This window comes from Sphaeramia orbicularis, chromosome 17 (genome assembly GCF_902148855.1).
Source record: "Sphaeramia orbicularis chromosome 17, fSphaOr1.1, whole genome shotgun sequence".
Classification (NCBI taxonomy): domain Eukaryota; kingdom Metazoa; phylum Chordata; class Actinopteri; order Kurtiformes; family Apogonidae; genus Sphaeramia; species Sphaeramia orbicularis.
Genome location: NC_043973.1, coordinates 28,287,968 through 28,306,511, shown reverse-complemented (window position 1 = coordinate 28,306,511; position 18,544 = coordinate 28,287,968).

Here is an 18,544-nt window from a genome sequence, read left to right as displayed (position 1 = left end):
CATGAGTACATGGCTTGAAGTTATGGATGTTATGCACCACAAATTTCTGGCAACCAGAAATTTTTGATGTTAAAATGGGGTCACGAGCCAAAAAAGGTTGGGAACCACTGCTTTAAGATCATTTTTTAATATTTCAAATCAGAAATACTACATATACAGGGTGGGGAAGCAAAATTTACAATATTTTGAGGCAGGGATTGAAAGACAGTGTATGACCAATTAGTTTATTGAAAGTCATGACAATTTATTTGCCACAAGAAAATTTAGATAATAGAAAATGTTTTTATTCTATGTGTCCTCCTTCTTTCTCAATAACTGCCTTCACACGCTTCCTGAAACTTGCACAAGTGTTCCTCAAATATTCGGGTGACAACTTCTCCCATTCTTCTTTAATAGTATCTTCCAGACTTTCTTGTAATAGTTTTGCTCATAGTCATTCTCTTCTTTACATTATAAACAGTCTTTATGGACACTCCAACTATTTTTGAAATCTCCTTTGGTGTGACGAGTGCATTCAGCAAATCACACACTCTTTGACGTTTGCTTTCCTGATTACTCATATGGGCAAAAGTTTCTGAAAAGGTATGGATTATAGTGTTAGGTATGATTATGATATCAATATATGTTTGGTTTCAAAACAATTGACGTAGTGCCTGCTGAGAAAAAACAACTAAATGTTCATTGTAAATTTTGCTTCCCCACCCTGTACATAGCTCATTTTCAAAGATAGCAGGGAAGCAATAACATCAACATGCAGTATGTTAAGGACGAATACTTTAAGATGAACACAGGAGAAAGGATGCGACGACATTATGATTACGGCAGAAAAGATTGCGGCTGACCCCTCCTACTGTCCTTGCAGCATGTTTATTGTGCAAGGACAGTAGGAGGAGTTGATTGTCATTGTTATGCATCATCAGGCCAAAACAAATTCCTTGTATGTGAAAACGTACGTGGTACTGAACCTGTTTCTGATGACTTAATAAAAACATTGTGATGAATATGAATAGCTTTGTTCAGTTCCAAACCTTGGAGAAATCATGAGGTCTTATGCATAATTCCAAAGAATGAGGTGACATACGGCAGTGTAAATTGGTAATGTATTGAAATTCATTACTTGTGCACTTCTGTGTTCTTGATGTATCTCAAGTGGATTGTTAAAGCAGAGCTAATCAGCTTATTGTTGCTACAAGAGGGCTGTACTGGGCCCTCGTCATTTTATGGCTTACCCAGTTATCTGTCTCACACAGATACAACACAAAAATATGGGAAAATGTGATAGAAATGGTAACAAAATGTAAAAATATAGTGCGTAGATACATGAACCTGAACACCATTTCGGTGAATTACTTACTGATGATACATAACAGATGAAAGAAAATGAATGATATTCCAGAGTCACAGGATTAAACAGCTCAGTGGGCCGAAGCCCCCATGGGTGTTACAGACAGACATCAGTCCACATGATTGATAATTTGTCAAAATCGTTATTGCTCGACATGCGTTGTGATCATCACTAAATGGAAACATTCAAAGTGATTATATATGGGCAGAGGTGTTTACCCCCTGGTGATCTCATTTGAAAAGGAGATAATTAAATGGATCATAAACCAGCCGATAATAACAGATACATTCTCTCTAGGGGTTATTGTGACAATAGATTTGTAATTGCTTTACAAAAACCAGCATGTAATTCATTAATCCAGACTTGTTCTTTCAACTGTTGCAGCTTTAAACTGAATACTAGGGATATTATTATTAGAAGGGAAAATGCCATTCCAAGAAAGAGCAAAAAGTTAAAAGAGTATTCCAAAATTGGGAGAAATTCAAGAGTCTGATATATGTCCAGGTGGTGCACACAGACAGATGCTAAGCGCTTTGGTCTGGTTGAAGGAATTATGAGGAGGCTTCACTTAATTAACTGAAGGATTTAGGGCATTAGCATGACTCCTCATAGAAATTTGTCATCAATGGTTCTGACAAATTTGTAGAAGACGGTGAAGCTGTCAAGTGTTTGTTTTCCCTGATCACAAAGTCAGACCTCAGTGAATAATTCAAAACAATACAGTGACTTTTTTTCATCTCAAGAGCAGCCTCAAAATTTGACATTTCATGACTTTAAAATGATATGTCTTACCAAATAAGAAACAGTCTCCTCTGCAGAAACAGTTATAATCAAGGCTCATTTACAGAGTAGAGCCACAGGAATTAGAGGATGTAAAACCAAAATAATGAGCTCTAAAATGGTCTGTAAGAGTGCAGGATTGGCTGATGTTTTGGAAGATGCATCACACTTCTGATACCTTTCACTTAACCCTTTATTGGGCAAGTGACTGTTTTTGGTAATATCCACAAACAGCACAAGACAGCAGGGGCGCCACTACCAATTATGGGCCCCATGAAAGCATAATCATTGTGGACCCTACAGAAATTGACTATCTTCTAAATCTGTTGGACTGGGGGGGGCGGGGTATGTCCGTGGGGGTGCGGTCCATAAACAACGTCACTTTTGATACTATAAAAACGAAAATTAACATGCTTTCAACGTTCACCTCCCAATTTCTACACCTCTCTTATACAACGGATCTTACACAAACTTTTCACAACTTCTATATCCACTGGACCCCCCCCACTGCTCTATGGGACCCCCACAAATACTGGGCCCCATGAGTTTGTCATGTTTACCCCCCCTTATTGGCGCCCCAGCAAGACGGTGACAGCAACAGTTACAGCAAGGACAGTGAGTCTACAGTCTCAGGTCCAATGTGGTCTCCAGGGTCTGTAAGGTCCACCTCGGCATGAACAGTGAGTTTAACTGCTTTGTTAGGTACCATGAAGTAATGGTACTAATGTAAGGAACGATGTTACTTAAATTCATAGTCTGGTCTGTACTAATACTGTTGCACAACTGGAACTTTTAATCCATATTTTACATTTTGCACTGTATTTTCCATTGTTTTTTGCCTTTTGCATGGCCTATATTCTACTGTGTACATATTGTACATATATAAAATTTTTACTGTCGATATTCTATATTTTTATTCTGTTAAATTTATACTGGAGCGAGCAAATGCAATGACATGATGGTCTGTATATGCTTATGTATCTGAATGACAATGAAGTTTAATCTAAGTCTAAGATGTTCAAAAGGATAATGTGTACGTTGACAGGTGTCTGTACCAGCACTTATGTTGTTGTAATGTTCTAAAAGTGATGTTCTTTTGACCTTACATGTGTTTTTCTTGTATTTTCTATAAATAATTCTTTGATTTTTTTTTTCCCCGCATATGGGTATGGAACCAAATATGGTAACTTCCCTGAACTGGATTTTCTACATAATAATAATAATAATAATAATAATAATAATAATAATAATAATAATAATAATAAACATTTTGAAAGATTTCACTAAAGTAATACATTCTTATGTCCCAAAGCAGTCTTTCAGATCTTTACATCTCCTGTATTTATTCTGTTTTTCTCTATTTTTCTGTCTGTTTGCATTAGTTGTGTTTGATTTAGAAGAACCCAAAGTTTCATCTGGTACTTTTAAAGTCCAGTTTTTACATTTTCTTTGCCTGAGAATGGATAATTTTACTAAAAATGATGGTTTTACTGTGAACACTGAAGAAAGTCACTGTTTTCCACTTCCAGATGATTGTTTTCGCTACATCTAGTCTTTACTAAGCACATTAAAGCCCTTTATTGAAATACTTTTGTGGGTATTTTATTTATATTTAATTAAGTGACCATGCACATGTATCCAAAAACAATCATATTATCTTTTTTTTTTTTTTTTTTTTTTTAAATTCATTTTTATTTTATATTCAATTTTATTATTTTTTATTTTTAAGAACATATTATCAACTACATTAATGCAAACAGCAGGACGTATCTGTTTACATAAATTATGGAGCCTCTGAATGTCCAAATGGAATAAAAAAAACAGAGAAACTCCACACTGATACCATCAGAAGTTCAGCAGTTATTTTACAGCAATGGACATGTATTGTTCTCAACTTTTGAAGGTTAATATTACAGACAAAAAAACAAACAAAAAAAAAGCCAATAGGATTCTGGATTATTCCACATTTTTCACTTTCCTTTTTATTCTTTCTGGTTGTAATGTGGTTATTAATAAGTGTACAGTTCATGTATTTGTTCTACAGTTTATATTAATATGATGTAAATCTGAAAAGGCTCAGATAATCTTTTCAAGCCTTGTTAATAATAATCGGAGATAAAGCTCATGGGCATAATATTTACTTTTTTTTTTTTCCTTCTTTTTTTCTCCTCTTACATGATGCCAGTATGGACCAACGCTTTTACCAGTGGTTTACATGCAACAAAAATAATTATTACATGGAATGTTTTTTTTATCATGATAATCATCTCCAATGTTTATTTGGTCTTTGGGTAAAACAATGAGATGTGAAGGATGGAAATGAGCTGGTTGTGTGATAATATTAAATAGGCAAACAACCAGGGTTTAACAGTTGCTCCTATTGAAACATATCCTTTCTTGCTCTGGTATTTATTTTTTTTCTGCATACCTTTTGCAAAAAGTGAGAGTGTGACCTTTATCCAAAGTCTGCGTTTTAATATGCAGGTCCTGTTCTGAGCGGCCCACTGGCTTGTTTCTTAAAAACTTGCAAAGGCTTAAAAGTCACAAACAAAAGGTAAGAAATGTTAACCCCTGTTGGAGTCCATCTATTCAGATTCACAGTGTTGTCCTTAAACATCTAAAGACAGGGCATTGAGAAGTTTATATCAGGATACTGTTTAAAACAAGTCGGTTTGGAGAGGTTTTACTCCTGTCTCAGAGAGTTTATCTTTTCCTTGCTTTTTCCTTGTCAGTTGCAGGGGAAATCAATGCTAATCAGCATTGACGGCACACCACACAGAAAGTCTATCGAGATATCTGAAAATGTGTGTCTCAGTCCCGGTAGTCCTTAACAGCCCAGTGTGTCAGAGGTAATGACGGAATGACTTCTACGAGTATGAAAACAACAGCTGAAGTGCCCATGAGTGTGTGTGGTGGTGGCATATAAAGTCTATTAGGGGATAAAGAAACAGGATTAAAGGCTAGAAAAAGTGGGTTTTTATTTACCCAAAGAAATGCAAAAACAATAGAGCCACAATTATAATAAGTAGATGTAAAAAGGAGGTCAATGCATTATAACTGTAATCAAAATAACAACTCAACAAGAAGGTTTTAAGTGAACCAACTGACCCGAAACAATGACACAAGAGGGAACATGGAAAACAAGATGGATGGTTGGACCTAGAACTAATAATACAAAGCAAACCTAATGATCCTCCTGTGTTTACACATTCATTTCAGTAATAATGTCTCTGAAAGAAACACCAACTTCCAAACTTGAAACATGGAGAATTGGTCTTTAATGGAGTTATCTCTGAAAATGATTGGAAACAAATTTGTGTTGAGTCCCAAAGACAATCAGCATGTTAGTTTAAAACTACGTCAACATAACTGGGTCATGCAAACATACATAACTCCAGTCAAACTGAACAAATAGAATAAAAATATACCTGATATACACTTTAAATGTAGACAGGCTCAGGGGAGGTTTGTGCATTACTTCTGGGAATGCAATAAAATTAAATCATTTTGGACAGAGGTAGCTAGCAACACAAAGACAGTTTTATCCTTGAACATCCCATTTGACACCAAGCTAATTCTGCTACACCTGTATCCAAAGAGCTTTAAATGGAAATTCCAACAATGCAAATTCATAGACTTTATTATATTACAGGCCAAGAGGATGATAGGTGTGTGGAAAATGCTAGATTTACCGACAATAGGCACTAGTTTCAATGCTATGGCACAATGTATGGCCCTGGAGAAAATGACAAAAATGAAAGGTTGAATGGTTTCTTTTTGGTATGGAAACAAACAGATGGTTGGTGATGGAGTACACCTCGAAGATGTTCACCGTGAGGGAAGTGATTTAGGTGCGTTAGCATGGAAAGACTAATGCAGTGTTTTTCAACCTTGGGATCGGGACCCCATGTGGGGTAGCCTAAATTCAAATGGGGTCGCCTGAAATTTCTAGTGATAGATAAAAAATTAAAGTCTACTAATAAATATGTACATTATATAGCCTAAATGTCATCTAAAATGAACGTTTATTTGCAAAATGTCATAGCAAACTATTACATGATCAAAAACAAATTAATTTTAGCCAGAAAATGTCTCAGTTTTGAATGTCTGGGGTCGCCAGAAATTTGTGATGTTAAAATGTGGTTGGGAACTACTGGTTTAACCCCTTCATTCAGATGTTTACATTGGTTTAAGATGTTTGTGGCACAAGATTTTATCAGTTTGAGAAAGAACAGACTATACCAACCAACTGAAAAAGGGGATTGGGAGCAGTTAATGCAGTGTTTTTCAACCTTGTCGCTTGGAATTCAAATGGGGTTGCCTGAAATTAGAAGTAATTGATTAAAAAAAAAAAAAAAAAAAAAAAAAAACCTTACTAAAAAATGTTTTACATTATATAGCCGAAATGTCTAAAATTAACATTTATTTGCAACATAGTATAGCAAATCATATCAAAAACAAATTAATTAAGCCAAAAAAAATGTCTCCGTTTTGAATGTCTGGGGTTGCCAGAAATTTGTGATGTTAAAATGTGGTCAGGAGCTAAAAAAGGTTTGGAACCACTGGACTAATGGATTAGTGAAAAGGAGGCAATCGCTTACTAATTTGAAAAAAAAAAAAAATGCTAAAAGTCATACACTGCTTTAAAATTTTGTAAGATATTCTGTATTATCTCAGGTTCAAAACACATAATCTTTTTATGAAATACATTTGAGAAGTTTAATTGTTATCAATTTGGGCCATGGCTTGTCATTGAGGGGTGATAGTGGGTCCCAAAGCCAGACCAGTTGAGAATCACTGCCCTAAACTGGTAATATATGTGTAATACATATACAAAGTGTAAAATAAATTAGTACCATAAATAAGTACCAACCAAAGACGTTAATAATAAATATTCAGGAGTGGTTGACTGAACTGAGCATGTGCAGGTATCAAACTAAATGGCTCCAAATGAAACCCCCCTTTTGGCATAACAGGGTAATGAGATGGGCCAGTGTGCATTGTAGTTGTGTTACCCTGTGTGGTTGTGGCCATCGCCAGGTCTCTTAATATGAAACTGGACTGACAAGGCCAACTTCATTGTCATGCACTTGCTGCGATTCAGATCAAAGAAAATGAGCTGAAGATGTAATTGCATCTTCTATTCAACACCAGAGCAGTTTTTCAGAAAATTGGTGCATGTGAATAGAGAGTTCTTCTGTGACTGCAGGTTGTTTGTTGCATACTGAAATGCAAAACAAAACCAATAGCAAGTGTCAAAAATTGTCATGAAGACTGATACTGAGACCGAAGTGCCTCAGGTTTATACCACATGACTCGTTTCTGTTTAATTTAATTTAGGTGAAGAAATCTGATTGACATGTTGTTTCTCGAAGCTACAAAAGCTGATTAGTAAGTCATTTGCAATTGCTTTATGCGGTAATTATGAATTTACCATACGTTCTTGATTTAATTTTCGATGCAACGCACATCTGTACATACAAAGTATGGTATGGACATTTCAAGGACAATGCTCATGAAAGCCTGAGCTGAATACAAATGAACTACACTCTCGTTCAACTGACCAAACAGCTGACAAGAAACATCTGCTTTAAAATGTCAGATGTTCCATGTGGAATAAGACTGTAGGACAATGGTCACTGTTAAAGCTGCGCCACACAAAATGTCAGCAGCCAGTCTGTCATGGAGCTGATGAAGATCATTGTTGGAAGATCAGAGTCACCTGCTGGTTCATAAAGGCAGCAGGGAACATTTCACTTTCTGCTTCACTGTAGATATTTTCAGTTGCTGGTTGAGCTGAATAATAAGCATCAACAGCCTATGGAAACAACTCAGCAGGACTATTGTTCAGAGCAAAGTCACATAAAAACCTTGGACTTTTCACAAAGATAAAAAACAAACAAACAAAAAAACAAAAACAAGTTGGACCCACACATCTCAATTATGACCTGGTGAAGTTTATATCATCCTGTTGGAAAAAATGTCAAGAATTATACTGTTGATAAAAAAAACATATTTCTATTTTTCTCTTTTCTATTTTGTGTGATTAACAGAAGAGGATTAGGGCCACTAAAAATTAAAATTAAGGTCCAATATATATATTTTTATTCTTCTTTTTATTATTATTCTAAGATTAAAGTCAGAATTCTGAGAAAATTGTCAAAATTCTGACTTTTTTCTCAGAATTCTGTTTTGTTTTTTTGTTTTTTTTTTCTGACATTCACGGAGAGTGTCACTTTTGCTTTATGGCATGCAGGGGGAGTAAGGCAGGTTGACATAATGATGGATGTAGGTGACTTTGTACGAATCCGAGGGGTTCCAGCAGGAGCCATTAGATGAGCAAAAGGAAGGCAAACAGATATCAGTGGCTTTTTCTTACAATTTTCATACACAAGTTTCCAAACATAACATTCACTCACCTTTTGCTCATCTGAGAAAACAGTAAAAATTCTGAGATTAAAGTCAGAAAGTCTTTTTTCTCAGAATTCTGACTTTAATCTCAGAATGATGATTAAAAAAATATTTTGGACCTTATTTTTTTTTTTTTTCCAGTGGCCCTACTCCTCTTCTGTAGTGGTTGAATTGATGGTTTGCATTTATTTCTTCCTGATTGTTTCCTTGTTTTGTCACTTGGGCATTTATTTAACCTCATGAGACTGAGGAAAGTAATTTTTTTTTATCCATTCTTACATGAAATAATCATCTTGACTGGAAACAGTATAATGCAACACTTCTTTCAGATAAAATTAAATTTCTTTTTCAATGGAATGTCCTTTGCAGTGGACAGGGTTTTTTCTTTTTCTTTTTCTTTTTTTCTTTTTCTTTTTCTTTTTTTTTTTTTTATGTAACACTGTGAATCTCTTGTCCCCTACAGAGGAAAAAAATGTATCGCTGGGTCTCAGGAGGTTAAATGTAATAAATAAATAAATAATAGCCCACAGCTACAATGAATTAGAAGTGTTTCTCCATTTAATTTGGTCAAACAGAAAACAAACATTTTATTCATATGTGAATATTTTCTGCAGAATGTTGCTGAATTATTGTTTTGAATAATATTTAATAATTAATGATAATGATTTCATAATTGTTCAACAAATATCTTTTATCTCATATACTCTATTTGTTTCTGTCATTGAAAAAGGTATAATGTGAATTTCTTTGAAGGACAATTCTAAACATGGGGCATGATGGTTTTAAAAGAAAATATATTCAAATAATTTTCAAATTACTATCCTGTTACATTTTAGCTAAATCAAATTAAGTTTGACACGAAAAATTGTAAAATATAAGAAAATGGAGATAAAAGTAAATAACTTAGAGCTGAAGTTAGTCTGATATGTGGAAGATTGATTCTTTTTAATTCACAATGCAGCAAACCGGGCACAAAAAAGCAGCACTAATATGTTACTGGTCCCTTTAGGCTGACTTCTTTTTACCAGTAGATGGATTTCTGACTATGACTAAGTTCTGTACGTCTTCAGAAAAGGACTTTTGTCAAGCATGAGAAATTACAGACAGATCTAATATGGAATCCAGTTCATGGCTACGCTTGTCACAGAAACTCGTAATCTTCTCATTAGTGTGATGTAAGCCTTCATAAAACAATTTGTTAAGGCTCTGGTGACTAAATTAGATATGCATTTGTTGAAAACTGCTGAAAAGCTCGCATCAAATAGCAAAACATGTCATTTATTGTCTGACTTAATATTATCAGGTAGATGTGATCTGGTGGGAACTCTTATCCATCATGGCTGTATACAGTCAATTAATAACAGGTTTCTATTACAATGAAGTAAAACATTAAAATCCATCACCCCTCCAGGACTATGTCTTGTTATGAAAACCTTCCATTTTCATCATTAATGGCTTAAGGATCGCCTTGGAAAATTAGAAATCAACTGCCACTTCTTGTTGTTTTTAAAATTCACTTTTATTGGCCCCATATAGAAATTCAATCTCTGCATTTGGGACCTGCTACAATGTAAAATTACACACCAGCTCTCCCTATGGTCCAAATCAAAAGAAAAAATTGAAGGCTAGATGTGATGCTCTAACACACATCCATGAAAAAGAGAATCTAGTTTTCTGTTTTCCTGCATTAGGGTTAACTTACATTATTATTCTTATAGGGTCATTTGGTCTCTGCAGGTCACCCACCTTAATACACACAGAAACTAGCATTAGCATTAGTAATGAGCACATTAGGAACAGTGAGCTGTCATTGAAGGTGCTCAGGGACCAGCTTCGGATTTTCATCAGTATTGGTCAAGTGCACTGACAGGAGAATTAACCTATAAACCAACTATTTTTGATGATGAAGGGAAACTGGAGGATCCAGGGGAAAACGTTCTACAGAAAATATGTGAAGGCATGAGTGCTATAGGGAATTGAACTCCGATCCTTGTGCTAGCGTTTATGTCACTACATGGATTAACCCATAAAGACCCAGTGCTACTTTTGTGTCAGTTTCCAAATGAAATTTTCTCTATATCTAACCTTTCTTAAATGATATATCATCATTTTTTTTTAAATAATATTATCCGCTGTATTTTATGTTTTATCATACCATACCAACTTTATTTATGAAGCACTTTAAGAACTTTACAGCTAGCCAAAGTGCCATACACGAATCACAAAATAAGGAAACAAATAAGTAAATAAGTAAATAAAAAACAGTGATAACACAGGATGTAAAGCGGGCCAAGAACAACAAAATACAACCATCATAAAAACAAGGACAAATTATAATTTGATAAAAACATCATTGGAAATAAAAACAAACAAACAAACAAACAAAACCCCACATCTCTCTCATTGATTAAAAGCCAACGAGAAAAAGTGCATTTTTAGACGTGACATAAATACAGGCAGAGAGTGAGCCTGTCTAACATCTATTTATATTGATTTATCAAAATAAATTAGGTATTTTCCTATTTTTAATTTACTGATCATGAAGATGTCCATGAAAGTTCAGAGTAAAGTTGAGGGATATTATATCAAAAACAAATAAGTGACTTTTTGAGGTAAATCTATCATTAACTGAGCATAAACCAAGCATTTCCATCCACTGTCGTTGATCCAGCTCCACAGGTTTTACTAGTGAATCAACATTGTAGAAGATGATACTGTTTCCACGGTAACTACAGAGCCTCTGAACGTCCAAATGGGTCATATCTGTTCACCATAAAAAGATGACAAACTGTATTTTACACCAAATATGTTCATGTATTGATAGGATCAGTGGATCAACAGGTATTAAATATTTTCGATCATTAGATGCTTTTGGTTGGTGATGGATGTTTGGGTCTTTATGGATTTATTGAGTCACACCTGACACAATATGAACAGTGTCTATTAATTCTAATAGTCATGTTTTTAACTGACCTAATAATCTATAAACCTGCATAACCATCCAAAAAACTCCCCACTCATGCAGAGGATTTTCTCCAGCCTGAAAATAAGGGTCCAACGAAGTGCAAAGAATTGTTTCCTGACAAACAACTTCAATGACAATACAGCCAGAGGTAATTGACAATTTTTTTTGCTGAAAGATGAAAAAAAAAAACTATCAAGCATTATGTGTGACTTGCGAGGCCCTAAAACCCAAATAAAGGAAATGCTAAAGCCCAGATGCCCCCTTAAGACCCTAGTGCACACCAATTAATTTTAGACAGCACAGAATTGTCCAGAGGTCCAATGGCTTAACTTCATTCCCTTAAAATGCATAGACTCACAATTATGCCAAAAAGCATTTAACCTTTGCTATGCTTCAACAATTAAAACTCCACATGTGATTTTTATGCAGACCTCTCTAACCTCAAGCTCAAGATGAACTCTTGCATCAAAATCCATGTTGGTCTTTGTTTATTCAAGCACTACTTTCACTCCATACCTTTTTTGAGGGGTGTTTCAGCCAAATAATTTGTCTTTATTTGACTATTTTACATATATATCCCAAAATGACTTTAATTTGTCCTTCATTTACACCCAGTGTAATTTCTGCTATTTACATTTTCTTACATTATTTATATTCCATAGAAAAGTTTCAATTATATTAGATGTATCACTTAAATTTTGCACCGAATGAAGTAATTTTCATTATTTTCTAAACTGGCTGGAGATATAAAACGTATAACTTGCTTGTTACCATTATGTCACAGCTGTGTCAATCATGCATCCCTGCAGGGAACATTAAAAATGCATTGAATTGAATTTATTAAAGCAGGGAATTCATTGTGTGTCTAGTAATTTATTACCTCAGCTCCACATAGGTGTGTATTTACAGCGCGTTATAGTTATCATCAGGACACAAAGGTTCCCAAAATTTTACAGCCAACAGATGAAGAAAATCCACCAAATTTACAAAAATGTCATTTATTCTGTTGTTTGTACATTTTTACAGACTCATACATATTACATATTTAATGTCATGCGTATTTATGATATTTCATATTGATGCATCTGTTTTTGCCTTAGGTCCTTTAGGTCATTTTGTCCTCACGTGCCATTTTTTTTCTGTAGTTCTTTCCATCTCTTCCAATACCCTTCTATTTTAATCAGGAAATGAAATCACTTATCATAGTATTTTTATGTAGTTTACTGTTAGCCCAATAAAAATGCCTTGTTTGTTTGGGAAAAGAGCGATGCAGGGTATATATGCTGGCTGTTTAGTGAGACCTGAGGTGTCCAGATAAAGTGTGTATTGCTACAGAAACATCCCCCAGGATTAATCGAGGATATCAGAGGAGGTGGACTAAATCAGAAATGTGGGAAGGAGCCTTTGACAAAAGAGAAAGGGTTGCTGTGTAAGGGCATAAATAACATAAATTAAGTATTCAGAGTGAAGCCGATTAGCTCGAAGACAAACATTTCACAGTCAGGGACAGAAGTCTATCAGTAGACTGGGGACCAAAAGGAATTAGAAAGCCTGCGTGATAAAATTCCAATTAAAAGTTTTTTCTAGCGAGGTCTTTATGCTTCACAAAAAAGATCTTAAATAAGTTTAAACTGGCAGAATGAAGCTGCGGGTGTAAATTGATCGTCTTTATGGTGACTCCCCCTGGATTTTAGTGGGCATTTAAATCTGCTCCCAGTGGAAAGCTGAACTAGTCATTGTTGGAATAACAGTGGAATAACACCCACTGACATATGAGATCCTTCCTCAGTGTGTTTGTGAACTTTATACTTGCAGCTCAACTAATAAACTAGGAAAGTGACATTCAATTACCGACCCTGTTGAATCTCTTTTTTCAAGCTTCTCTCAAGGTGAAGTGCTGTTTGAAACAGGTGCAGAGGTAGATTAGAGGAATGACGGTTGAGTGTTAATGGAAGAGTACTTAGTCTTAGTTCAACCAGGGAATTGGAGAAGGCAGAGAGATGGACAGGTGTAGGTATGAGAGTGACGCACAAGTGATGTCTATGAAAGAGAAAAGAATTTCATGGATGTCAAAGACGAGTCGAGGGGCTTTAATGGGAGATGGGCGACACATACTCAATGGCATTTGAACCGTGGACAATACTTGTGGACAGGCAGACAGCTTTTTAATGTCACAGAGTTAAAAATTCCACTGCTACCTCTCAGCATATTGGAATTCAAGTGGTCTGAGAGAATACTGGACTGTGTTTCTCCTTGGACTTGTGATGTAGATTTTGCCTAAAGCTGCAACCAATTAATCGATTAGGTGCTTGAAGCGAATGCAAAAATTCATGATTTGATTAACCGACTCAAATTGATTGAAGGGAAATATTCTATAGCAGTTCTCCTGAAATGAAGCTTCTTTGTGCGTCACAATAAGCGTCCATATGAAACACAACAGTGGAACCAACATTTAACAGCAGAGGAATGAAGGAAACAAAGCTTTGATTCAGAAGAATTGCGGTTAAATGATTTTTTTGGATCACTTTGAGTCGATTAATTGGTTGCAGCTCTAATTTTGTCCAATCATAGACGTTTTCAGACAGGTAGGAATTAGTGATGGGACTTCTGGATCTTTGAAGGGAGCCGTTCAATCAGGAGCCGTTCACTGAAAAGAGCCGTTCAAAAGACTGGCTCTTTTATGTTTTTTGCATTATTTTGAAACACCAATATTTTAGTGACTAAATAGGCTACATGTGATGATTGACATTACATTTTAAAGGTGTTTCACTGGCACTGCAGTAAATATTATCTTACCGTAAAAAAGAATAGTTCGTTAAAATGTGTGGGCTAAATCCATGACATGAGAGGTGACATTAGGCAAATGATGGAATTTGACAAAAAAATACCGGTACATTATGTGGACTAGTCTGTAGCCTAAAAATGAAGAAGAAAATAAAACATTTTCTTATGAAATAACATTTTATTCTCCTTAAAACAAGAATAATAAATGTGTGTAAGCATAAACAAACAAAATTGCACAAAACACAACAGTGATTAATCACTGCAGTTACTTAAATACCTGAACTGTAGTGCAATTCTCAGAACAAGAACAGTATGTTGGTAAATTCACAGGCAATCGGACACTCCCGCCTTTAAAAAAAAAAAAAAAAAAAAAAAAAAAAAAAAAGAATGGCTCTTTACAAAGACTCGGCTCCCATCGTTGAATTCAAAGAGCCGTTCAAAAGATTCGATTCGTTCGTGAATGTCACATCACTAATATGAATACATGATTGACTGCTGTAATTACAATGGCTAATCTGATTCCATCAAAAGTGGCCTGGAAATGATTTTAACACTCTTCTGGATGTCTCAGTAGGGAAGCTTCATGTAAAAGCCATAATACAGTCCCTCCAAGAATTTGCGATGTTGCGATCGCAATAACGCAAATTCAACCAATCACCACGAATTCTGCACGGCGCTGCAATTTTTTCCAATCACGTAAATCGAATTTTCCGCAAATTTGACTAATCACCTTAGCCCCCTGTCTACGTGACATGTACGTCATCACGTTCACTTCCTTGTTGACGGTTGAGAAGATGAAGATGTGCAATTCAAAACACTCACATTTACCGACAAATATCACTGCCAAAGTTTGTGCAAGTCAGTTTCCAGATGTGTTACACAAAAGCGGAAGTATACTGTTCTGCACTGCCTGCAATATTGTGGTGGAACACCAACGAAAGTGGCCGCTCCACAGACACTTTTCAACCACAAAACATGCAGGAGAACAGCTGAAACTGGAAGAGGAAAGACGAGACAAGTCCCAATGACAGAGACTGTTGGATCCAGAACAACAGCAGGAGCTGAAAGGGTCAAGGTTAGCGCAGATCTACTCTATAAGGCAATAGAAGAGAAGAAGAAAGAACCTGTGGAGGCATGCTTTCCTTTCTGTGGATTGTGCTTGTGTGCATGTGTGTGTGTGCATGAGGGAGTGCGAGTGCAAGTCTGTGTGTGGTTACAAAAACGAGCTCACAAACAAAAACAGTCATTAAACTTGGTGTTAATATTAATGTTTACTCTAATGTGTTTGATAGAAAGCAACTCAAGTTAGGCTGCCCTGTGTGTGTGTGTGTGTGTGTGTGTGTGTGTGTGTGTGTGTGTGTGTGTATATATATATGTGTGCATGTAACCCATCTAACCCTAACCCTAAATATACTACTATATCGTTAGGGAAGCAAAAGTCATGTGTTGTATAAATGTGAGATGGGGGTGGGATTTAATAAGTTTTCTTCTTCCCACTCCTTTTTGAGCAGTACAGATTGCATTTATTTTGTTATTACTAGTGTACATGGGCATTATTATTTTGTCTTGATCATCTTTATTAATGTATTTGCTCTGCTGTTAGTTCCTTGTACACAAAAAACGTTAACATTTTTCTTCTGCTCAAAACAAATAAATAAATGAATTTAAAAAGTCTGTTTTGTTTAAAATCATTGCTTCCTGGTGCTTTTTAAGGCTAAAAACTCAAAAAAGACTGTTCTAGGTAATTTGCAAATGCCCATGTTCCTGTGACTTTAATAAAAGAAGCCTCAAATCATCACAGCTTTCACCACAATTTTTTGGAAAAGCTGCCACAAAATCAGGCATTTTAGGCCACAAAAATAAAAAAAAAAATCTGTAAAATCCTGGAGGGACTGGTTAATAACGTACTGCATGTATTTAGATGAAAGTGATGTTGTTCTACATTGCATTTGTATATATAAGTTAATTATTACAAAAAATGTTTGCTATAACTGTGTAACAGCACAACAGGAAAGAGAAAAACTAAGGATCAGGCTCTCAGGTTATGTGACCCTATGTGCTCATTGGCTGGTGTTCTGTGATGCTGTGCTCTGATTGGCTGATGTTCTGTGATTCTGCGCTCTCAATGGCTGACATTCTGTGGCTTTAAGTTCTCACTGGCTTACGTTCTGTGACTCTGTACACTGATTGGTTGATGTTCTATGACGCTGCGCTCTCATTGGCTGACGTTCTGTGACACTACGCTCTCATTGGCTGACGTTCTGTGACGCTCCGCTCTGATTGGCTGGCGTTCTGTGACGCTATGCTCTGATTGGCTGGTGCTCTGTGATGCTGCGCTCTCATTGGCTGACATTCTGTGACGCTGCACTCTGACTGGCTGATGTTCTGTGACGCTCCGCTCTGATTGGCTGGTGTTCTGTGACACTGCGCTCTCATTGGCTGACGTTCTGTAACGCTACGTTCTCATTGGCTGATGGTCTGTGACACTGTGCTCTCATTGGCTGATGTTCTGTGACGCAATGCTCTGATTGGTTGATGTTCTGTGACGCTCCACTCTCATTGGCTGGCATTCTGTGACGCTGCGCTTTCATTGGCTGATGTTCTGTGATGCTGTGCCCTCATTGGCTGACGTTCTGTGATGCTCTGCTCTCACTGACTGGCGTTCTGTGACGCTGTGCTCTCATTGGCTGGCGTTCCGTGACGCTGCGCTCTCACTGGCTGACATTCTGTGACTGTCACAAGGGTGGAAATGAGAGGACTCAAGTACACGGCCCTGAAGGGAAAAAAAACACAAGTTTATAAAACAAAAACGAAAACTAAACAACAGGAAACACAAAACCTGTGTCAGAGTCCATAGAGGTAGATGGATGAATGTCCGGGTTATGGAGTGGGTGATGGAGACGAATGGACCAGCGCTGCACGGCTGCAAAACCAAGCCTTAAATAGGCTGAGAGGTAATTGGCCGCAGCCGTGCAGCGCCAGCAGGTGAGTCAGATCATGGGTATGATGAGGAAATGATGTGGAGAGGGAGGAGCCAGAGGCCACACAGGCACAGATCATGACAGGACCCCCCCCCCTCAAGGGACGGCTCCTGATGTCCCCAGAGATGCAAAAGCCCTACAGAAACCAGGGCATCCTGGGGCGTAGAGGGCATCCTAGCAAAGGGGTGTGAAACACCTCCTGGCGGAACGGCGTGGCAAGCCACAGGGCAGACAGCTGAAGAGTCTCCCAGTGGAATGGCATAAAGAGCCTCTGGGTAGACAGGCCGAAGAGCCTCAGGGGGAATGGGCTGAAGGGTCCTAGGGCAGACAGCTGAAGTGCCTCCCGGTGGAACAGCGCGAAGAGCCACCGGGCAGACGGGCCGAAGAACCTCAGGGCAGACAGCTGAAGAACCTCCCGGTGGAATGGCGTGAAGAGCCTCCGGGTTGACTGGCTGAAGAACCCCAGGGCGGATGGGCTGAAGTGCCTCCCAGTGGAACGGCGTGAAGAGCCTCCGGGTAGATGGCCGAAAAACCTCAGGGCAGACAGCAGAAGAACCTCCTGGTGGAACGGCGTGATGAGCCTCTGGGTAGATGGGCTGAAGAACCTCAGGATAGACCTTCGGGCCGGGCCATTGAGAAACCTCCGGACCAGGACGTGAAAAACCCTCTGAAACAGGACATAGAAAAATCCCCTGGTTTGTGGACCTCCAGGGCTGTGGCAGACAGAACTCTAGCTGGGTTAAGGACGTTGACTGGAACTGAATTATGGCTGGACCCATGACTCTGACTGAGACAAGGCAGACCGGACTATGACTGGACTACAGACATCAACTGGAATTGGACTATGGCTGGACCCATGACTCTGGCTGACTGAGACAAGGCTGACAGGACTACGGACTCTGAGACTGGGCTGAGGGGAACAAGAAGAGCGAGACCAAGACGGGGAAACACGCTGGACGGAACCGGACTTCAGGGGAACGCTGCCAGACGGAACCGGACTTCAGGAACAGTGCCGGATGGAACCAGACTTCAGGAACAGTGCCAGACGGAACTGGACTTCAGTAACAGAACTGGACTTTGGACTTCAGGATTGCTGCACTGCCGGACGGAACCGGACTTCAAGGGGGGAAACTACCAGACGGCGTACTAGCCTCCAGGTAGCACTAAGGAAAAGGGGACTGAGGTCAGGCAGTGGGACACGGTCAGACTGAAGGACATGAACAGGCAGACTGAGGGACATGAACGGACAGGCAGAGGGACATGAACGGGCAGAGGGAC